Consider the following 5,685-nt stretch of genomic DNA (forward strand, 5'->3'; position numbering starts at 1 on the left):
CAGGGGTTAGCAAACACGCCCCTTTTATCCCCCTGTCTTCAGTCTTACAGTCTGTCTGTAAGACTTACAGTCTTCAGTCTGTAAGACTCAGTCTTACAGAATGTACCTCGGGGAGACCACAGCAAGTAGTCCCTTTCTTTTACCCAAGAGAAAACTAGAGCCCAGAGAGGGGAAGTGACTCATCAAGGGGGCATGCTTCTCTTTCCACAGTTCTTACAGCCACTCACCGAGTCACTTTTGCTCCTAAGAAGAGCAGGAGGATGCGTCCCTCAAAAGTTATGGACAGGGGCTTCCCTGGTGGCGCAGTGGTTAAGAATCTGCCTGCCAGTGCAGGGGACACGGGTTCGATCCCTGGTCTGGGAAGATCCCACATGTCACGAGCGACTAAGCCGGTGCGCCACAACTCCTGAGCCTGCGCTCTAGAGCCCATGAGCCACAACTACTGAGCCCGTGCGCCACAACTACTGAAGCCTGTGCTCCTAGAGCTCATGTTCCACAACGAGAGAAGCCCACACACGGCACCAGAGTAGCTCCCGCTCGCCGCAACTATAGAAAGCCGGCGGGCAGCAACAAAGACCCAATGCAGCCAAAAAGTAAATACAATTTAAAAAATTAAAAAAAAAAAAAAGCTGTGGACAAAGTACAGTAGTTTTGGAAGCGAGGAGAGGGTTGTATCTAAGGCTGCCAGCAGCCCGAGTAGGCAGCCCTGACCCGGGAAAGGATTATGGAAGTGGAGCAGGTCCTGGGGCAGGGGCAGGCCCAGCAGTCCAAGTCCCGGGGCGGGCAGAGGGCACAGGGTGTAGCAGAGGCGGGACTTCGAGTGACAGGAACCTCAACTATGTGGTGACTCAGGCTCTGGGCAGCCTAGGCCCTTCCTTCCCTGCTCTGCCTGATTCTCCTTAAACTGGACTTGAGAAGTATGGGCACAGGAGGGAGAGAAACCCTGGGCTGGTCTTCCCTTCCCTGGGGAACTGAGGGAAAAGCAGAGGAATTTGGAAAGGACGGCAGAAAGGCAGATCCCAAAAAAGGAGAGAGGAGGCTGGTGTTCCCCTCTCCCAGCCCCTCCCTCCCTGCTGCCCGCTCCCTGCTGCGGAGGGGAGCTGCCTGGGGCGTTGGCTGCTCTGTCCATTCCAGCTCCCTCCCTCGGCGGCTCCTGTTTACAAGTCCATCCGCCCAGTCCCTGGCTCAGCTCTGGGCTCTTTTTTTCTCTCTCCCTCCCTCCCTGTACAGCCTCATTCAGTCCTGTTTTGCCACTTCTTTTCCTTAATCTTGGGTCTCCATTTCCCATTATCTTTTTGCTCCCCCAGCATCCCGGCACCCACAGCTCAGGTGCCTCTCGGCCATCTCTCTCTGCCGCTGGGGATCCAGCTGTCTTGATGTGGCCACCTGCCCTACTCTCCCTGCTCACATCTGTTCCCCGTCTCTTGCCTAGACAGCCTTTCTTTGCCTTCTTACATCCCAGAGTCTCTACTCAGGGCCCTGTGTCTCATCTCTTGTTCTCTGATCAGCTTTAACTTGGGTTCTGCTTGGGCCTGAAGATTTCAGTTAGGACTGAGTGTAATGGGAGGGTTTCCGGTATCCTAGCTGTCTGATCTGCGTAATTCAGGAACTCCTTATTTGAAGCCTGAGGTTTAACACAGGCTGGGATTTGAATTGACCTGGAGAAGGATGGTTTGACTTGGCTTCCTATTTTGGGTTTGGGTTAGGAGTTTGAGAATTGCTTAGAAAATAATGTTTGGGTCCCAGAATCGCCCAATAATTTTGCTGTTCCACTAGGGAAGATGATAGATTAGAATCAATGACAGTGAATGGAGAAGGACCTGGTGCTTGGCAGGGATGCTCATCTCTGGGCTGGTGTGGGTATGGGGTAGAGGTGGGGTCTGGGAGATCCCAGATGGCTCGAAGAAGGGGTAACAGTAATTTCTGTGCTTCTAAGGCTGACATGCCAAAGGGCCCTCATCCGGGGGGAAAAGTCTGCTTTCAAAGAGACTGCAAGCAGACTGCACACTTCGCTTCTTTTCTGAGATCAGAGTGTAAAAGCCATGATGACTCTTTGAGCAGTTGGCTTCTTTTCTTCCTCATGACACACTGATTTCAGAGAAGGGGACTGTGGAGAGAAGGGAGGGGAAGGGGAATCCCCTGGCATGGGGCCTGCCCACGGAGCTCCCCTTTGTGGTTGCTATGGAAACAGGCATACTAAGAACAAAACAGAGGCACGTTGCCTGGCAACAAAGGAGCCCAGGGTTCATCACACACATACTACATACATATCAGGGAACCCACAGGGAGGGCGTGACACTTCTGGGGAAGCTAGGGTATCCCAGTGATGAGGAGTCCTAGAGCTTACCTAGCTTTTCCAGTGAGTCTGGAGGACTGGTGTGGAATGCTTCTGAAGGATGGTGTAGTGGCAGGGGAGGGCTCGCGTCCTCTCAGATTCCCGGGTAGCCCTTATTTTGACAGGAAAGTCTGAAGCAAAGGTTTTCTTTGCGACGTTGGAGCCAACTGAGGGGACTCAACTAAAAAATAGTGTGTCTGTGTGTGGGGGGAAGTAAGGTAGGGGTGTAAAAGATCTGTAAGAAAAGATAATGTCCAGTTTTTCCAAAGCACAGGACTCAGAGTACAAGGTAAGGTGGCATCAGAGGACAGATCCTTCTGGACTGAGCGCCTTGAGGGCAGGGATTCCATCTTGACAAGTACTCCATTACCTGCACCAGCACCACCACCCCCAGCGGCCCCTGACCCAGTGCTGGACACAGTGAACGTTTGTGCAGCTGCGTGAAAGACCTACACGTGGGGGAAGTGCTCCCTGAGGCTGAGAGCAAGGGGAAGCTGACTTCCCCTCATGGGAATCATGGGGCACAGGATGCTGTTGTATAAAGAACAAGGGCTTTGGGGCCATTTATACCTGTAGTTCATTCGCTCATTCACACATTTAACCAAGTGTTCTGGAGTGATTGCTTCGTGCCGGCTACTGCTCTAGGCGTGGAGCATACAGCAGAGAACAAAGAATTCCTGCCCTCGTGGAGCTTAGATGCTGGTGGGAGCTTTGACTCCTGTTTCTGAGGGTTGTGTGATTTTAGGTAAATCACTGCCCATCTCTGAGACCCTTTCCTTCCTGCATGTGAGGATTAAACGAGCTGACACGTCAAGTGCCTGCAGCAGTGTCAGGCACAATCCCCACTGAGGTAGCTTCGGGGAGTGAAAGCTGGGGGCTACAGCAGTGGGCGGAAGGAACAGGGTTGGCAGAAATTTCTAAAAGTGTGTGTCTCCAGTTGCACCATTGCCACCCCAACTGTTGAAAATATTCCCTTCGCCTGGGCTGAGGAGGCTGACCCTAAGAAGCCCCAGCTTTGGTCTGGCAGGCACGATCATGGCTTTTTAGAGGGCAGGGTCTAGGTTACCCCTTATCTACCCTCCTAGCCTAGAATGGGGCAGGAGCCAGTCCCCCGGACCACCTCCCCGCAGGTATCCTCACCCTCCTACCGCTGAATGAAGTACCTGGACAGTAATCCCTGCTCTGCGGCTGCTCCCCAACCATCCTCTCCCGCCTCTCCTTGGGGCTGATGGCGCCCAAGCTGAGGTGAGGGGACAATATCCACACCGTTCCCCACTCTTCCTTTCCTGCTCCAGCCGCCTCCCTCCAAAATCCCATGGCCATCTTTCCAGAGCTATCTTTCTGAAAAACCTACCTGTAAATCAGCTCCCGTCTTAATATGCACTGGAAACCCTTGTACTTTCAAGGAACCAAATGATTCATTTTGTAAAGTTAAAATCTTCCGGTAAACTGTTAACAGTGATTACTTTTGGGGAGAGGGACTGGGTGGGGGGGGGAGATGTCTACTTTTTTTTTTTTTTTTTACATCGGCAGGCGGACTCTCAACCACTGCGCCACCAGGGAAGCCCGAGATGTCTACTTTTTATTGTTCTACTTTTCTGTACTGACATTCTTCACCCTATGGAGGTATTGATTTTGTTTCAGAAACAGCAACAAGGATTATCTGACTTGTAGGATCACAGGCCACTTTGTATTCTTGGTTCATATTTAAAAACTGAGTAAATGTTATTTAAAATGAGATAAAATTTAAAAAGCCATTGGTATAGGAAATAATTAGCTCTTGGTCTCTATTTTTATTTTTTAAAGCATCCCAAAGTTGAAAAGTTTAGATTTTTTCTTTAAAGTAGGTGCTGGGAAAGGGGTGCAGACCACAATGGAGGTGGAGGTGATTCTTCAGAAAGTCTGGGTTTCTGATTGTGTGCTTGTGATACGGGTGGTGGAACCGACTCTGCTGCGGGTTTGAGTCACTGTGTGTGTGTGTGTGTGTGTGTGTGTGTGTGTGTGTGAGAGAGAGAGAGAGAGAGAGAGAGAGAGAGGGAGGGAGGGAATGAGAGAATGCTGGTGCCCAAGTCTGTGATTTGACTATGTGTCTCTGCATGTCTATGCTTGTCTGAATGTCTACACATGTGTCTCCACCTTTCTGTGTCCATTATCTGAGTGTCTGCCTGTCTGTGGCTCCTTTGGCAGTCTCTTCCCTCCCCCATGCCTGTACCCTGTGCTGGTAACTGGACCTGGGACACAGCCCCCAGGGCTGGCAGCAGAGTTGGCTGCTGGGTATTTTTAGCCTGTAAACATGCTTGCCATTTCAGAGGACAGGGCCGCTGGTCTCAGCCCCAGCCCACTCATGATCATACAGCGAGGAGGGCGCTCCCTGCCGGGGCCAGGTCTTTTCAGGTCCCCAGCCTGGGGTCTCCCTTCTGCACGCAGCATTCCAGAAGGAAGGAAAACTGACTTCGCGTGGGTAGTGGGTGGCCATCCAGGAAGGAGGATAAGAGAACTCACGGGGTAGAAGCGAATGAGGGTGTAGCCAGAAGGATCCTGCACCCCGTCATTAAGCGTTTAATAAAATCTCCGTGTAGTTAGAAGTGCCTGTGGGAAATGGCTTAAATTTGGAAACTCTGCGTCTGGCCAGTGGGGCGGTGGAGGGAGGGGGTCGGAGAAGAAATAGGTAGGAAGAGAAAAGCGGGGGGTTAGGGAGGTAGACAGCGGGCTCTGCTCCTCCAAGGGGTGCAGGCCTGACTCCCGTGTCGCTGCAGCGGCCGGAGCAGCACGGTGGCACGGGGGGCACTAGTGACTCTGACTCCAGCAGGTGGGGCGAGCGTCTCCAGGCTGGTTCTGGGGGGGGAGGGCCCCCAGAAAGAGGGAAGGTGAGAAATGCGCGCGGCTGCGTGGAGCCTGGGAACCGAGTGAGGAGCCTGGGGCCGAGGATTTGAAGGGTAGCTGCCCGTGTTGAGAGAAAACTCAAAGGTCCGCGTCAGGCTGGCGGTCGCGGCTGAATCACCCAAGTCCCCCAGCCGCAGCCTGAACCCCTTGGTCCTTCCCAAAAAATGGGCTGATTCGCAGTTCCAGCTGTGAGGATGAACCTCAGGGAGCTTCGAGGAGTTTCTTGCCGAAGAAGCCACATAGCGCATCCTTTGGGGGTAGATCCAGGCCTGGGCCAGGACGGGGGGCAGTGGATGGGGGGAGGGGAAGGCAGCACCTCGGACGTGCGGCGTCCCCGGGGCCCCGCGGCCCCCAGTGCCCTCCCAACAGCGCGTTCCCTGGTGCCTCCGGGGTTGGCCCCGCTCACCAGTCCCAGCCCCGCTTCGGCCTCGCCCGGCCCCGCCCTCTCCCCACTGCTCAGGGCAGAC

Source organism: Neophocaena asiaeorientalis, unplaced genomic scaffold, assembly GCF_003031525.2.
Source record: "Neophocaena asiaeorientalis asiaeorientalis breed wild unplaced genomic scaffold, Neophocaena_asiaeorientalis_V1.1 scaffold43, whole genome shotgun sequence".
Taxonomy (NCBI): Eukaryota; Metazoa; Chordata; class Mammalia; order Artiodactyla; family Phocoenidae; genus Neophocaena; species Neophocaena asiaeorientalis.